Below are 18393 nucleotides of genomic sequence, written 5' to 3'. Positions count from 1 at the left end.
CTAGTCTAAGGAGCTCACAATTTATGAGTTAGAGGAGAAGGTGGGAAACAACAGATTTAGAAGCAGGTAAGCACCATGAGGTGTTTGTGAAAGAAGTCTCAACAAGTAGACAAGGAGAGAACAAAGGAGAGAGGCTCAGAGAGGCTGGGTCCACTTCCTGGTTCCCCCTTTCTTGTTCATCTGCAGCCCAGGTAAAGTCTCTTTTGACTTTGTCAGTCAAAAGCAGGGCCGTTTTGGCTAGGCTCCCCAGCCTTTTATGTTTGTTTGTTTATGTTTAACAAACAGCCCCTGATAACAGGTCATTAGTGCTGGAAAGGTCCAAGAAGACATTTGGTTAATCTCCCAATTTTAGGAGTTGGAGGCCCAGAGGGAGAAAGGCATTTGTTCAGTGTGACCAGCTAGCCAGTATCACAGCAGGCCTAAAACAGAGCATTGACCAAATCCTGCACTGTCTGTTTTGAATACTGCACTGTCTGTATTGATCTTAAAGATCTCCTAGTTCAACCCCCTCAGCTAGGGGGAAACAGTACCACCCAAGGAACAACTAGATCAAAGTCACAGAGTTGGTCAAAGACAGGACCTAGATCCCTGGCCTCCCAGCCCAGTCACCTTCTCACTGATGCACCTGCCCCAGGCATCCTCACATCCAGCTTGAGAATCTCCAGTTGCTTTCTGGAAGACATGTCCCATAGTCTCCAGCTAAAGATAGGCCCTTCACTGGCTGTATTAGTATTTCCTGGCATTTTATTTCCAGACTTCTCTCTCTACTCTCCTCTGGGTGTCAAGTCCCCTGGTCAGCTCCTGGAGCTCTTGTTCTTCTCTGCTCTCCAACTAGTAAGCTTTCTATAGCTTCCTGCTTCTCTTGATCTTGACCATGTCCTCCTTAGTTTGATCTAGTTAGATTCTCTAGTCAGCTTCCCTCACCCCGTGGCTGCTTCCCCTCCAATCCCCATTTCTCAGACAGTCAGTCCCTGCCTTTCCAGTAGGAACTTCTTTCCTAGACATGGTCATTAGCCCCTTCCAGGTCCTCTGAACTTGTTCTGTGATACAGAGTCTCTGGTGGGCTGGTCAAGCCTATGTATCCTTTCTCACAGTAATGCTACTTTATTTTATTTTATTCACTTTTTAAATTTTTGCTATGATTCATAATTTAATGGCCATGCTTGTCTTGGTCTCTTATTCCTGCTGCTTATAGGATCACTGCTCTGGGGTCAGGGTTTTCTGCTCAAAGGCATGGATATGCAGGAGCCTTTCTGCTGAGCACATGTTCACCAGCCCATGGTTCTGAAGCAGTGTCTTCACCTTGAACTTGGCTGAACCATCAGAACTTGGAGTGGGGCATGCAACAGTTGAGAGTAGTGTCCTCTGCTTCCATGGATACTGCCTCCAGGTCCCACTGAAGTTTCTCCTGAAGGTACTTGATGCTGTTCCATTCCATCAGCCCAGCTAGATGGAACCCCAGCTCTAGCCCCAGTGATTTTAAATGTATTAACCAAAATACATAGAACAAGAAAGGAAATCCATTATTTTGAAAAACATTTAAACATTTATCAAAACATAAAAGACCCAAATTTGTGATGTAGGAATATATGTACTTTTTTGGCCAGTGTGTTAAATGATAAGATCTGATGGTGAGTCCAATGACTTCCATAACGTTGAAGTAGTGTTAAGCACAAATTATATAGCAAGATGTCTCTAACAGTTGTAATGTGGTATGAAATCATCTGTACTCTTCATTATGGACAAATTCACAGGTATATACTGCTGTAGTTTGTTGCCTACATTCATAATTGAATGCTAAATTTGTTAGAATTTAGTAAAAAATGAAGACATAATATTTTTCTCATACAAGTTCATGGATCCCCTGAGTATTTATGCACAAACCCATTGGCCATTGTGGACTTTAGGTCAAGAAATCCTGTCCTAGATGATCCCATGGCTTCAAATGCTATGTAGATATTGCCTAAATTTCTATCCCCAGACTGCAATATCACTTTGGATGTCTCATAGAAACCCATAAAACTTCACATGTCAAAAAATAAATTTTTGATCTTATCTCCCCCCAAACAGCTTCTCATTTTTTTCTCCTTTCAATAAATATCATCTCTGTCCTCCTGGAATTCATTCTCTACACTTTATTTTTCACTTTACTTCTATTTATAAATCATTCCATTTTACGTTTACTCACCAAATATTTAGTCAGCACTTACTATATGTCAACCAGTGTTATGGGCATTGGGATTCAGCAATGTTTAAGATGACTTGTTGCTCTCATGGACTTATAAGACATTGTTGCGAGGCATGGTCAATAAATAAGAGAATATAGTGGGTATGGTATATGACATATTAGGTATCAATAAGTGACTTAAGATATTATACTTCCAAAATGTTTCTTTGGTTCTGCTGCTTCTTTCCATATCCACTACCATCCCTTCAGCCTGAGCCACTTTAGATTCTTGCTTGCAATAGTTTCCTAACTATAGTCTGTTAGGACTATAGTCTGCCAGGCCTGTTCTGGTCCATTCTTTTTTACTGTATAGCAGCCAAAGTGAGGAAAGGCCATGTCCTTCCATTGCTGAAACCCTTCAGTGACTTTCCACCACACTTAGAGTAAATCAGACTCCTCACCTGGAGGGTCCTGTGTTATCAGGCCCTCAGCTACCCATTTTCTTCCTCTCTTACCAATTCCCCACCAGTTCTGTTTGACCCTCCTCACCTTGCAGTTCATTCCAGGCATCAGTTTTCTGCCTCAGGACCTTTGTCTGGCTTTAAGCCCGGCTGGCTCCAAATCACCCTTCAGATCTTAAACTAGTTCATCTTTATCCAAGATGCTACCTCCTTAGAGAGCCCTTTCCTAGCCCCTCAATCTCAATTAGGTTTCTCTCTCATTCTTCCTTAGAGAAACTTTTTTTCCTTTATATACCAAGCCACTAGTTATATTATTTCATATATATTCAAGTGTTTATTTGATATCTCTTTCTTCCACTACATCAGAAGTTTCAAGAAAGCAAGAATCTTGTCTATTTTGCTCAACAGCTGCATAATAGTTCCTGGCATATCGTTAGTGCTTAACAAATGTGTAGCTGTTGAATGAGTTATGAATTACTATACATTCATCTCTGACATCTGCCCCTAACCTCATCACATATTCCAGGTTCATGCTTCCTCTTTTATCTATGGGCATATTAAAAGCTCTATTTATACTTAAATAATCCCCAACCTAATCAGATACAGTTATTCTCAAATTCATATATCCATCCATCCATTCATACACTTAACCATTATTTATTGAGCACCTTCTAATTGCAAGGCATCATGCCAGGCAGTATATAAGATTGAAAGATGAATAAGACATGGTCCTTATCCTCAAGACATTTGCCACCTAGAAGAGGATTTAAGAAGTTGCCCAATAGTCATAGTGGAAATATAGGTGCTTTGTCACATGGTCAGCATAGTCAGTCACCACTGAGAAAGGTGTAAAAAAGGTAGATAATTCTTCCAACTAAAGATTTCCGGAAATCTCTCATGGAGAAAGTGGCATATGAGCTGGATCTTGAAAGATGGGCAGGATTAGATAACCAAAGGTGATAGAGGAGGCATCCCAGATGAAGTAAACTTACTGTACATATAGTAAATAACATGCAGAAGTAGAAAAACACAAGTGTGTCATGAGATCCATGAGTGGTCTATAGCCTACCTTACCTGCAGGGAAGCTATGGAAGGCAAGGATGGGGTGTGTGACCTTTTTTTCATTTTGTTCTTTATTTGATACCTAATGGGGAGTCAGCAAAGATTATTGGACAGAATAATAAAATATGCATTAGGAGGGAGCACTGGAAAGACCTAACTGGCTGTGTGATTTTAAGTTAGGTTGATTTTCCTTATTCAACTAAAAGATAAACAAAACACGGGGGCAGGAAGAGTGCAGGGAAGAAAGATACCTGTGTGGTTAGAGTGGATGGGGAAATCCTTGTGGAGCAAGTAGGACATCCCTTTGCTTTCCACCTGGGACAGTAATTCATTGACATTAAAGGAACCAAACTCAAAGTTCAATAGCCACACTTGTCCTTAGACTGAGGACAAGTCTCCACAGCTGTATTAGTCTGCTTAGGCTCCACAGCTGTATTAGTCTGCTTAGGCTGCCATAACAAAATACCACCAACTGGGTGGCTTAAACAACAGAAACTTACTTTCTCCCAATTCTGGAGGCTGGGAAGTTCAAGATCAAGGTGCTGAATGATTGCTTCCTGGTGATCATCCTGGCTTGCAGACAGCAACTTCTTGCTGTGTCTTCATACTGTCTTTCCTTGGTGCATGTACATGGAGGGAGAAAGACCTCTGTCTCTCTTAGAGTCTGCCAATCCTAGGACCCTAAGTTTATAACCTAATCTAAGTTTAAGTACTTTCTAAAAGTTCAAATTCCAAGTACAGTCATACTGGGAATTTAGGGCTTCAAAATATGAATTTTAGGGGTACATAATTCAGTCCATAGTATGGAGCAAATCAGCCCTCACATCCTTTAGAATCAAAGACCATGCAGTCTTCTAATTCAGTGATTTTCAAGTTATATTTCAAGGAGAACTAGACATTTCAAATAGCACCTTCTGGGGACCCCTCTACAGGGACAAAATATAAGTAGATTCTACCCATTTTATATATTGGGCCTCCACATAGGATTTCCTCTAAAGGAAGAGTTATGCTGCTAAAAGAATATTAAAAACATTTGATCTAGTTTGATGACTTCATTTTACCAGAGGAAGAGAGGATCCTGAGATTCAGAAAAATAAAGAGACTTGCTCACAGTCACGTGACAAGGTAGAGACAAATTCTATAGCCAATAAGCACAACTAGAACTCTGAACATGGACTCCTTGTCCAGTGTTTTGTCCATGTCCCTTATAGATTCCTCCAGGTTCAAGAGGAGAAGCCATGGATGTCCTCATTGTAGGCATGACTAATGGTATAGAATGGTTGCTTACTGAAGATCCTGTCCAGAAAACTACAGAGGTCACTGATCTTTTATCTCTTCTTCCCTCCCTACTTGGTCTGCATGCCCAGGTTTGTATAATGACAGGAATTATAGACTATTAAATAATTTAGATGTTTTTCCTAAACAAGTGTGCCCAGAAAATTTTTGCCATAGATGTCTAAGTGTTGCTCTAATTTAGATCAGTCAGCCACACACAGAAGAATCAGAAGAGGTAAATGGTTTCCTCTCTGGAGATGGGAGAGACAAATCCTTGCCATATAGGGAGAGATTGATGTACTGAAGTTTGTCAGATCAGCTCTAATCCTTCAAGGAGCCAAAGACACATAATGAAGACAAAGATCAAAGCTGTTGAGGCAAAGGAAGAACTTATCCGGGCTCCTTCTGAGCTCAGAATGCCCAGACTTGGGATGCAAAAGTCATTTTTGTAGAAAAAAGAATTGATTTTAAAAAATCTATTTCTCTTGTGGCTAAAGAAGAGTGTGAGAGGGTGGCAGAGAGCTCCATGCATGAGTCCTCTTGGTCCCTGGAGTAAAGGCCCCTCACTTTGCCTTATCCACAAAGATGTATTAACCAAAGCTGCTTGCTGCCACTTTAAGATACAGGCCATCCAGATGGCCAAATGCTTTCCCTTGGACCATATCCCTTTTATTATTCACACATCATCCTTCAGGTTATAGCTTAAATGTTTTTATCTTCTCAGAAAGACATTTCCTGACCACCCTGCCTCCCCCATTATTATTCTCAACATGAAGCTTTTCCTCTCCTTCAGAGCACTTAACCCAGGGTATAATTATATATTTATATGTTTGGCATTTGCCTTTCCCAGACTCTAAGCTCCACTTGGGCTGTGATAAACATCAGTGTATTATGGGTGCTTGATCAGTGTCTGGCACATCATAAGCACTCAGTGAATATTTATTGAATGAACAAGTGGTTTATTTCTACTAATGTGGAAGTTTTGTTGTTTTGTTTTGTTGAGGACCAACTGCCTGTATCTTTATGTTACATTCAATAATCTTGGTAACTGTGGATTTTCAGCCTAGAGTCAAGAAAATGAAGGAGTGTGAGAAATGATTTTAGTCTGTCATTGTTCAATGAAAGATCAGATCTTGAATGGAACTTTCTGTGACAATTTCATTCGTTTAATCTTGCAGCAAATGTTTATTGATCAAGTACTATATGATTTGCACTGTAAAAGTGCAAGCATACAGCATGAATGAGATAGAAGCAGTCTCTGCCATAATGCAGCAGATAGAAAAAAGTCAACAAAAATGAGCAAGATTGTTGAGAGCATAAGCAGGATGGTGAGCTGAGGAATGATGAGGGAAACTACATTGAGAAGTGGCTGAAAAAGTCTGCTCTATACCAAAGCCTGGGTGTTGAGAATGCACTAGCCATGCAAAACATAGACAGAGGGAACAGCAAATTCCAGAGCCTGAAGGTGGGGATGGGCCTAGCATGTTGAAGAGACAGAAAGGGAGACAAGGATGGCCAGAGTACAGTTAGCAAGGAGGAGCATGGACTGAAATAAGATTGGCCACGAAGAGCTCCAAAAACCATAATTGGTTTAGATTTTATAATAAGAGCAACAGGAAGCCTTTGGAAGTTTTTAAACAGAGGAGTGGCATGCTTCGGTTTACATTTTAGAAAGAGTGAAGATTGGACTAGAGAAGGGAAAGATAGATCCAAAGAGACAAGTGAGTCTATTGCAGTAGTTAAAGCAGAGATGGGTGCTTGACCTTGGGTGATGGCAGTAGGGATGAAGAGAAGTGGACACGAGATTTATTTGGAGGTAGAAGTGACAGGTCTCAGTGATGAACTGCGGATGGGAGAGAGGGAGAAATTGAGGATGATTCTACTATGACAAATAGCCTTTTCCTTGAAATCATGCATCTTTTCAGTTTGCTACTGACTTGACCCACCCTGATTTTCATCATTATAAACCATTAAGACTTTCACTATTCCCTCCTTGACATCACTTAAGCTCCATATTTAGTATCTTAATTCAATTATGTACAATCTGTATGGCTCATATCTTGATCTTCACAGCTCATTGAATCTCTTTAAAAGGTCTGCAACACACATGAATTAAACATGGTGGGCAAAGTGAAAGAAACTCTAAGTGGTAGACATCCCTGCTCTCTTAGCCACTTGTTCTGAGCAGAATCCAGGTGGGGTTCCTGACTGAAAGGCAATGCTGATGGTCACTGTCTCAGCAGGTATTTTCAGGAAAGTTGGGGAAAGTCAAGTGTCTTAATGAGAAAAGGATATGGGGAAATGAAAGAGGGAGAAAGAGACAAAGTCTCAAATACCAGGGCTGCCAATTAAGCGTCTTGACCAACTTGAGATACTGGGCCAAATGAGATGACCAGTATTTCCTTAAGCCCGGCAGTGTTTGTGTGCAGACACAGAGGCAAAGAAGAAGGGAAAGATGGAGCTGGGTAGGGAGAAATGAAGCTGGTAATGAGAATAACAGTGGCCACTATTTACTCAAGTCTTACTGTTTGTCATGCAACATGCTAAGACCTTCAGGCAATTTGTACTGTTTAATCCTCACAACCACCCCTTTAAGGATGATCTCCATTTTACAGATAAAAAAACCCCTGAGACTCAAGGAGGTTTAGGTAACTTCCTTACAAATAACAAATAACTGATAGAGTAAGGATTTAAACCCAGATTGGTGTGACTGCAAAGCCTGTGTGTACTTACTATACTACCTTTTTAAACAAAGAAACACTAGATGGAAGGCAGAGGAGGGACAGATGGAGAGAGGGAGAAAGAGCCTAGGAGAACAAATGCACTTGATCTTGCAAAAAAGTAGTTGACTAAAATGAAGGAGAATCTAACCTGAAGGAAAAAAAGTAGATTAGTATATGACATGAGAGTGGATCAAATCTTATGAAATTTCTAGAGATGGATATGGTGTGTTAGCAGCCTCCCACTCTATTTCCCTGCTGGCTATAGGCTCATAATTTCTGCCTTTATTGCTGTTTCTGCTCCCAGCCATGAAACTCTCTATCTTGAGAAAAGCCAGTAGCCCCTGACTTCCCTGATCCAGACCAAAGCCTACCCTGAGAATGGAGGGGTTGGGGAAGAGAGCTGTATGAACCTTGATTCCTGAGTGACGGAAATTCATGCTAGATGAAAGACCCCAAAGGAGAAGAGCTGCCCTGGAATTAGCTGAGATTTATAACGTGGCACAAAAACTGCTCATATTAGATATTTGTTTTCCCTGCTCTTGCCCCAGGTTTTCAAAGAAATTCCGTTAGTATCCTTGTGGCTCCTGGATCCAGAGGACATTCCAGGAAAAGGCTATTTTACTATTCAAAGAAAGAAGATTGGAATAATTAAAAACTCATATCATCTGCATCTATGTCTTGGGTACACTGCACTTGGTCTATTTAAAAAAATATTTTATTTATTTATTTAACAGAGATTGAGAGAGGGAGAACAAACAGGGGGAGTGGCAGGAGAGAGGGAGAGAAGCAGGCTCCCTGCTCAGCCCATGTGTGGCTCTATGCCAGAACCCCGGCATCATGACCTGAGCCAAAAGCAGATGCTTAACCAACTGAGCCACCCAGGTGCCCCTGTGCTCAATCTATTAACAAGTATTTATTGAGACCCAACTAGATGGCATTTTATTGATTAGTCTATTGTATAATCATTAGTACAATTATATTGATGTACCACACCCTATACTAGATAACAGAGCTATACAAATGAAAGTGACAGATATAGATCCTGTCCTCATAAAGCTTAGAGTAGATAGATATTGAATAAGAAATAACTTGTAAGTGCACTTATAGTACAGGGGATATATAAGTATTCTGATATTCTAGCATCAGACCTCAGTTTGTGCCTTTCAGCAGCTCTTTGACCTTGGGTGAATAATTTTTAATCACAGTGAGCTTTAGTTTCTTCATCTGCAAAATGAAGACCATTCATTCATACAATACATATTTATTGAACAGTTCTAAAATTACTTTAGCCAGAGTGACAAGAAAAGACCTTGCCGCAGATGGTGTTTAAGCCGGGTTCTGAAGACCTCTAATGTGAAGGTATCAGTCATGTAGAGGTTGGTGGTGGGGGAAGGTATTTCAGAAGAAGGGAATGTGCTTGCAAAGGCTGTGAAGTAGGATTGAGCATAACCCCATCCGACATGACTCACAGAGTACTATGAACTGCTAATATGAGAGTGATTTATTATTGTTTTGTCCTCAACATTTTTAGATATGGTTATTATCTGAATCTCAATCCCTACCTCAATGAGTTTCCTTTATAACTATTGAGGGAACATCTGGAATATTTAGAGAATATAAGATGGTGGCTAGCAAAGTGCCAAGTGGTGAGACTCAGAAAGAATGTGGAGGATTAGGGGGTGGGGCAGTCAGTGTAGGAGGGATAGGTACATCCTCTTTGTCATGGAGTTAGATACACAAATGGTGAGTGTGATCTGGGGTAGAGATGCCCCAAGCAATGGAAATCATGGATGCTGAGCTGTAATCTGCAGCCTCACCTTTCTCTATTTTTAAACCTGGTGGAAAGGCCATATTGTTGCAATGGTTTGGTCTCCCTCTGGAGTCACTGGCCTTGGGAAGAGCCCTTGTGGGGCAATAGGGGAGCAGAGACTGGATCTGGAAAGAAGTATGAGGGAGAAAGAGAAGAATTGAGAGGGCCAAAGGAGCTCTAAGTAAATAGGAGTTGGCCCAAGTGGTTAGACTCGTCATCATTAGAACCCAAGCTTTCTCTGCTTCCTGCCTTCCCCAAAGCTCTCAGACTGTAGATATCATGGTTCACAGACCTAGCCGTTTAATTCTGACTTCATTTCAACTCCAAGATTTGATTTTTTGCTGTAATCTATATTGGGGACCATATGGGCATCTCATGCCCACAAACCAATAAATACAAATAAAAACAAATCAGCTGAAAATATGTTCTCTCTGTCCCTTGCAGGCTGAGCCCTGGTGGCAACAGCTGCAGAGGAGGTGAAGGGGCCCCCACACAGCTGCCCAACTGGCTGTCCCCAAGATCCTGACACAGTGGCATCTTGAATTACACTGACACTTCTTTTGAAGGCACCTCCTCCACCCAAAGTGGCTTTCTCACTTCTGGGAGGAGGCCAGAAAGCTGCAGTCTTTGTTGCCATATCAGGGACTTAAGCTTATCTCAAGAATGTTGTAGAGTTTGCCCTTCCAGCAGCGTGTGGCTCAATTGCCTGGGAATGAAGTAGCAGATCCTTTTCATTTCCATTAGAACAGAACCTCAGTAGTAGATGCAGTGGCAGAGTCTTTGGTGAGTGAAGTTGTGCAGAGAGGGGGAGGAGACAGGTTTAGGGTTAATAAATGAACTGTTAGTTCTCGGTAAAGAAAATCTCAATTCACAGATGATCCAAGGTAGGAGGGAAACTTCCTGACATAGATTAGACATAAAAACAGACAATTCAGGTAAGAGTGGAATCAGATTTCCTACAAAACTGTAATTGGAGAACTGTTTACTTATTCATGTTATTGCCTGGGTTCAAAGAGATGACTTTGAAATTAACCCACACTACTTAAGGAGCACCTACTATTTGTCAAGTACTCTTCACGCTAAGTTTCTTTTACTAGGGTTATGCTGTTTTTTCCTCTAGAGCATGATTAGCAAACTATAGCCCTTGGGCCTAAACCAGCTACCTATGTTGTTAATAAAGCTTTATTGAAATCCAGTCATGCTCATTCATTTGCCTGTTATTTATACCTGTTTTCACACTGCACTGGTGGAGTGGCCAGGACTGAATGGCCTGCAGAATGGAAAATAATTATGATTTTGCCTTTTACAGAAAAATTTGCTGTCTGCTTTCAAGGTTTTTTTTTTTTTTTTAATTTATTTATTTCTTCATGAGAGAAAAGAGAGAGAGAGGCAGAGACATAGACAGAGGGAGAAGCAGGCTCCCTGTAGGGAGCCCGATGTGAGACTTGATCCTGGGACCCTGGGGTCACAACCTGAGCTGAAGGCAGATGTTCCACCACTGAGCCACCCAGGTGTCCTTCAAGTCTTATATTCTGACAAAGAATTTTCCAGTGAGATGATAGATGGGGAGTGGTGGGAAGGAAGGGAGAAGGGAAATGATATTTGTTGGATGAGACATTGGCATAGTAGTTCAGGACATAAGTCCTGGAGCCAAACATACCTGGGTTCAAATTCCAGCTCTGTCAACTATTAGCTGTGGGTTTGGGGCATGTACCTCAGATTTCACATCTGTGAAATGACTCTGACAATTGTAGTTATCTCATAGGGTGGTTATCAGGATTGGGGTGGTTAATGTAAGCACTGCCTAATGCAAAATGAATGCTCCACAGAGAGAAGCTATTATTTTTATTACTAATCCTATGGTCCAGGCAGTAGGCTAAACATGTCATGTATGTTGGCTCAGTTAATCATTGCACCTTTCTATGAGGTGGGTATCATCCTTTCTACTCTACAGGGAGGGATCTGTAGCACAGAATGCTGCTTTGGGTCACAGGACTCATGGAAGGCAAAGTAATTGGTGTGAACCTACATCCTCTGGGTGCCTCAGGAAGCAAAATGGGAGAGTAGCTGGGGAGAGACAAACCACCCTTCAGCTTTTGCTATCATCAGTTCCAGCTCCCGGAGGAAACCAAGAAGATGCTTCCTGAATAGGTGCAAAGATGCTTCTCAGGGGGTGAGGGCAGAGTGCACCCCCTCAGCCTATGAAGGAAATAGGTCTCTGGGTATTTCCTTTTGAGAAACTGAGCAGTCATGGTCAGAGCTCTGGAAACCCTTGTGTCAGGGAGTTGACAATGTCTGCTCTGGGATATGGGATGGAATTGCAAAGTTTCCTTCATTTCCTGTCACCCTCACCTTTAATGTTTACCCACAGCTTCCTCATGTCATCCTGGGACCGGAAGTGCTTCGGTTGGGAGGTGGAGGGCAGAGCTGAAATGAGGATGATGTCTGACAGTCACAATAGAATAGAGCCAGGGAGGGGAGGGTGGTGAAGCTACCAGATGGTATCTTGAAGCCAAATCATACATATTTTAAAGCAAACTCCAGAAGCTTTATTCGATTACCTGGGTCTATTGATGTCACTTGGACTGGATCAATATATCTTCCCAGAGAATTCAGAGGAGAAAAGTCTATGTGGGGTCTGTTCTGTAGGGAGAGCATGTTGATGGCAGTGTGACAGCTCCGTGACAAGAGTACTGAGTACTCAGGAACTGATGTTAATGCCATCTCCCTGGCAGGAGCTTGCCCCTACCCTCCAGATGGGGCAAGTGGTATGAGTGGAGAGAGTGAACAAGTGGAGGCTGTCATACATTCACACACAAAAGGATCCAGCATTTATTGTACTCCTGTGGTATGTCAGGTTGCACACTGGACACTACATCAGGACTGTTCTTAGGGGACAGGCTTGGATTTGCTTTGCCTATGGAGTAGGCTCTGAGAGAGACCCCACTGCCATGGGCACTGGCACAGCAGGGGTGTGTAGCTCACTCCTTCATCTGCTGCCTTGGTGATGCTTTGTGAGAGGATGGCCAGGATGTATTGCTTCTCTAGAACCAGCCCCTCACCCATTCCTGGGGTACACAAGGTGACCATGCCTGAAGCTTGAGTCACGGGGGTTGTTCAGTCTCACATTATTTTCTTCTGTCTGCTTGTTCTTCATGTTCTGTTTGTTTTTTTCCCCCCTTTTGCTTTGTTTATGTATCCACAAATGGGAGGGCTTCATTAAGCTAATTAAAAAGGCACAAGGGAAAAAGCATGACAGAAAATCACTTGGGCTTTCCTAAGTGACACAGAGGATGCACAGGCTCTGCTGTCCTTTCCCTGTCTGAGCTGCCTCTGGTCCTGTGACTGTAGGGTAGAGGTTAGGGGTGGTGGAGAGGCAGCAGGAAGGGAAATGAAGACCTTTCTCAAGTAGCTGAGCTAAAGCCGAGACTGTCTGGCCCTATGGCAGTCACCACAACCCCACACTCCTCCTCCTCCTCCTCCTCCTCCTCCTCCTCCTCCTCGTTCTTCACACCATATCCTAGTAAGCCACAAAACTTACAGTCTCAATTGCTGGTGTGCTTTTGGAGAAGCATGGTCATGTAGAGCTGCTGCTTCAGGACCTTCCTAAAAGGGGATGGCATAGATTCCTTGACCAAGGAATGGTGTGCACCTGGGCATTCGGATAGGTCTTTCTTCTATCTAGTCCATATCCTTCTTGTTGCTCAAGGCCATAGATCTCTTGGAGGGGAAGAACGGATGAGATATATGGCATCATGTTAATTGATCTTGCTTGGAAACAACTCTGGAGAGCTTCTCCAGCCTGAGAATATCCTCCATTCCTGATATGACTTTGTCTCACAGTAGTTTATGGTTTATTTTGCAACCTCATATAAATGCAGAACTCTGTATTGGATCCTGTGTTCTTGTTTTGGGACATCTGGAGGCAGGGAGAGTGTGGCCTCAGAGCTGACATGGAGACGTTATCCTGCCTCTTGGTGGCTGAGGACATTCACGTATTTTCTTTCAATCTAAGGCTCCTCCTGGAGAGAATGACCACTCCTTGCCTTCCAATCTTTCCTTCCCACCTGCCTTTAGAGCATCAACTCCCCAGTATTTGGCCCCAGGGGAAGGCAGTTTCTGGAGTTCCTCTCCATCCATGAAGCAGCTTATACCTTCTCCAGGCCTATGCAAGCCAGACTGCCAGAGAACTCCTCCCAGCATGATTGATTAGTTAAAGTATGGCAAGTCCAAGACTCAAAATCCTCAGCCTGTCTTGGTGGTTGAGAGAGAGAGAGAGAGAGAGGGAGAGAGAGAGGGAAAATATCTGAAATATAAATTGCTTTGTGCTCTTTAAAATAAAATATTCAAACATTGGGTGTTACAGTATAATATTTTTCAACATTTTATGATTTTATTATGAAAAATCTAAAACATAAATTAAAATTGAAGGAATTTTACAGTGAACACCTATATAACCACTGCTCAGATTCTATATTTAGCACTGTACTATACTTGTCTCATCAAATTATCTATCTCTCCATTCTGCTATCTATTCATCAAACCATTTTGGTTCCTACCCGAGCCCCCAGACCAAGTGAATCAGGAACTCCAGAGGTGGGCCCAACAATCTACATTGTAACAAACCTGATGGTTCTGATGCTTGTTCAAATTTAAAAACCACTTAAACTTTTTGATGCATTTCAAAATAAATTGGAGATATTGGTACACTTCCTCTTAAATATTTTATTCAATAAATATTTATTGAGCACTTACCAGGTGCAAGGTACTATTCTTAATGCTAGGGATATGTTTTCTCAGAGCCTGATAGACTCAAGATAACTATCATTAAGTTGAGAGAGACAGTAGGCAGGAGGAAAAAGAAGAGGGAAGGAGGGAGAGAGAGGGATGTGAGCAGGAAGGTAAGTAAGCAACGCAGAGTTGAAAACTTTTCATGTGATTATTGACACATATAACTGGCTAGTAATGGACTAGAAGCAAATAGAACAGAGAAGCCTGCTAAGTTTTTGAGGGACCTGTGCTATTAAGAGATTTCACAGTGTTTGCCCAGTAAGATTTAGGAATTTGTTGCAGATGAGGAATTGTGGTGCATCTTTTATTCTTTCCTTTTCACTGGGAATGATTACTGCAGTTACATGGTCTTGTTCTCTGGCTGCGTGTGGCACAGGGGCTGCTCTCCAAGGTACTGACTGACCCAGCACGAAGCAACCCTAACTGTTGGGTAGACATTTGGGGCTCCTGGGCAAAATTTCAGAAATAACCTCCTTGCACTTTTTAAAATATCAACTGCTTTCCTTATTCCATCAATACAAAGAAGGAAAAGGAAAGAGAGAGGGAACAAGAGAGTGAGAGCCCCAAAGTGTGTTTCATGGTGCTTCTTTGTTGCTTCACACTGAGTCAAGCAAATAATTAGACCTAGGTAAACAGAATTATCAGAGTCAGTGAGTAGCGTTCCTCTAAATTTAAAGGGTTTAGCTGAATTGATTTTGATATGTAACTGACACTTTGTGACACTTTAGAACAGTGATTCTTATGATTCTTAAAGTGTGATCTCTGGATTAATGACATCAACACTACCTAGGAACCAGCTATAAATGCAAATTCTCTGTCCCTACCCCAGACCAACTGAACCAGAAACTCTGGAAGTGGGCCCCAAATATCTGTGTTTTAAACCCTCCAGGTAATTTTGGTGCTTGCTAAAGTTTCAGAACCTCTGCATCTAGACCAGTGGTTTTCAAAGTTGGCTGCACATTAGAATTACCTGGAGCTTTGTAAAATATTGAAGCCAGGTCCCATTCCCACCCTCCAAAAATTGAATCAGATTTTGTGGGAATGATGTTCAGGCTTTACTGTGTTTAAAATTTCCACAGGTGGGGTGCCTGGTTGGCTCAGTCAGTAGAGCATGCAACTCTCAATCTCAGGGTCATGAGTTCAAGCCCCATGTTGGGCTTAGAGCCAACTTAAAAAAATAATAAAAATTTAAAACTTACACAGGTGATTCTAATTTATAGCCTGTGTTAGATCATTGCCTTAAAATTTTAGAGAACACATAGAGGTAGCTGCTGAGTCAATAGGAAATGACAACTCCCAACACTATGACTTCTAGCTATCAGTTCTATGTTTCTGGGCCCTGAGGCCTTTCTGGGTTTCCTTGAAGACAAACTAGGCCATCATAGTCACACAAATACATCTCACTGATATGAAGTAAGAGAATACTAAAGACATTTGCATAACATTGATATAAAGGTGGAGTTTTACTACTTTTGATTATAAGACCTAACCTGTGGCATTATTTAGATTAACACTGTCATATTATAGCCCTTTGTTGAGGCCATTACATTTTGATTGGTCTCTGATTTTCCCTCCCCACTGTCCTCCTTGATTTCCTGATTCTGGATGGAATCACAGGGAGTCACAGTCATGTAGAATAGAAATCATGAAAACAAAAGAAGCAGAAACTTTTCTAAGCCATCTTGAGTAGGGAGAATGGGGAGCTCTAAATATATTATCTCCCTGCATCTCTTATGGTAGATGAAGATAGTGGGACAGTCTGAAAAGAAGAAAAGATAGTATGTACAGCTGCGGTTTATTAACTGTAAAGTATTCTAGAAACTTAAGGCAGTATTATGTTTTTCTTCTTAAATTAATAATTATGCAGGTGGGCATCATTGTAGTGTGGTCTGGTTTTAGAGGTATCTTAATATGGTACATTGAATGAATCATCTTAGTAGCATTTCTGCAAAAATAGAGTTTGGGATTTCTGTGGACTCAGTTGAAGGTTTAATATATGAGAATAATCAGGGCTTCATCTCCTAGTCTCTTCTCTGAGTTTTATAAAATGACCCAGTTCTGAGGCCCTATAATACCCTATCAGATTACATCTATTTTTAAGGACACCATAAAATGGTATCTTAGAAGGAATTAGGACAGGTTGGGGCCATTTTGGGAGCAACACAGCTAAAATGCCTTTCATCTGTCTTGTTTTTCCCTTAAGTCCCAGAGACACTTTTAATCAATGTTTTAGAAACTGGATGTCATTTGAAGAAGTTAAGATTTCAATCATAGCAGGAGTGATGTTGGAAAAAAATTTTAAATAAATTCACTTCATTTCACTTTGAACAGATGCCAAAATGTATCTCTTCATTCTAGAGTAAAGCTATTTGAAAGACACTGAAAACAAACTCCCTTCCAAAGTTTCTTCTAGTCTCCATGCTATTCCCCTGCATTATTTACCATGATGAACACCCAAAATAGCATTGCTATGGCAAATATAGGGCATGGGACAGGAGCTGGAGTTGGGAAAGTAATTACCCAACCCATCATGGAAGCTGTGCCTGAGTTAGATAGGAAAGTTGAGCTCCTTCAACTTCAGGCATCATTCAAATTGGAAGGGATTTCAGATCATTTAATCTTATAGGCTTTGGATCACTCTAGAAGAAGTTAGATGCTAGCTTGGCAGTATAATAATTTTTTCTGCACCACTGTGGAATGCAATGGAGAGAGAAGGTAATAGAGGCAGTATAGATCATATCAAAGATTGGTTCTTTTTTTTTTTTTTTTAAAGATTGGTTCTTGACATCATTGTGAAAAAAGATTTTGTCCTTTCCATTATCCTTATTCGATGCTTTTTGGTCCCTTTTTGTATCCTCTATCCTGGGGTCAGGAGTACAATGAGGCAAGCATGGTGCCTAGGGTAAAAAATGTAAGGAAGAATCACTCACCCACACACCCAGCATTTACATACTAGTGGCCCTGTGTTTCTTCCCTATCTTATCACCAGGAAAACCATCTGATAAACTTATGACAGTGTTGGAAGCATACTGAACTACTCACTCTCAAGAATATGTGTGTGTCCAAAGTGGAATTTCTGGAAAGGCAATATTTCACCTAAAGAAAGGTCCTTTTCAGTCTTAGCTTATATACAAAAAATTTGAAATCAAAATCTTGATTATCAGATTATTGACAAAAATCAACAGGTGAATCAATAAAGAAAATGTTATGTAAAATAGAATATTATTCAGCCTTAAAAAATGAAGGAAACCCTGCCATTTATGACCACATGAATGGGGGATATTATGCTAAGACAAAGCAGGATAAATACTACATGATACTGCTCATTCAAGGAATCTTAAATAGTCAAATTTATAGAAGCAGGGATTGGAATAGTGGTTACCAGGGGATGGGAGGAGGGGGAAATGGGAAGGTATTAATTAGATAGTATCAAAGTTCAGTTACCCAATATTCAGATTCATAAGTTCTAGAGACATATTGTACAGTGCCTACAGTAACAACACTATATTCTTAAAAATTTAGTAAGAGGTTAGATCTTACAATAAATGTTCTTTTCACAAAATAAATAAAGAAGGCTGGAGGAAACTTTTGAAGGTGATGGATATGTATATGGCATAGATCATGGTGATAGTTTCATGAGTTTATGCTTTTCTCCAAGCTCATCCAGTGTATACATTAAATATGTATAGCTTATTGCATGTCATTCATGCCTATTTAATATAATATGGAACAATAAGGGATTCCATTGACTAAAGGGAAGAATTCATGGAGGTAATGGAAGAGGAAGTTGAAAAGAAATGTTGGGGTCAAATTATGAAGGGCTCTGAATAAAGGCTTCAGGTCACAGAGATTATTACAACTGGGTTGAGAGTGTTTGATCTGAGGAAGATGGGAAAGGTCCCATTCACCTGTATGCTTTCCTTTGGCCCATTAGAGTTTAACTCGAGTTTCCCATTAGAGATGAACACATTCATAATAACATGTCCTGAGGGTTGGACAGCCCCTGAACATAAGTATTTATTTGCACTTTAGTTTAAACTAAACTAGTGCAAACTGGTAACCTAGTTTAGCATAAACAGGTAACCTTGTGTAAACTAGTAACCT

At 41.0% G+C, this 18393-nt stretch overlaps 1 pseudogene; it reads right to left on the bottom strand.

Annotated features, from left to right (window-relative positions):
• Window positions 1-1176: 1176 nt before the first annotated feature.
• On the bottom strand, window positions 1177-1438 carry LOC112907940 (bolA-like protein 2 pseudogene; annotated as a pseudogene).
• Window positions 1439-18393: the final 16955 nt, after the last annotated feature.

This window comes from Vulpes vulpes, chromosome 8 (genome assembly GCF_048418805.1).
Source record: "Vulpes vulpes isolate BD-2025 chromosome 8, VulVul3, whole genome shotgun sequence".
Lineage (NCBI taxonomy): Eukaryota > Metazoa > Chordata > Mammalia > Carnivora > Canidae > Vulpes > Vulpes vulpes.
Note: the sequence above shows the minus strand (reverse complement) of the source record. Positions and strands in the feature narration are given on the sequence as shown.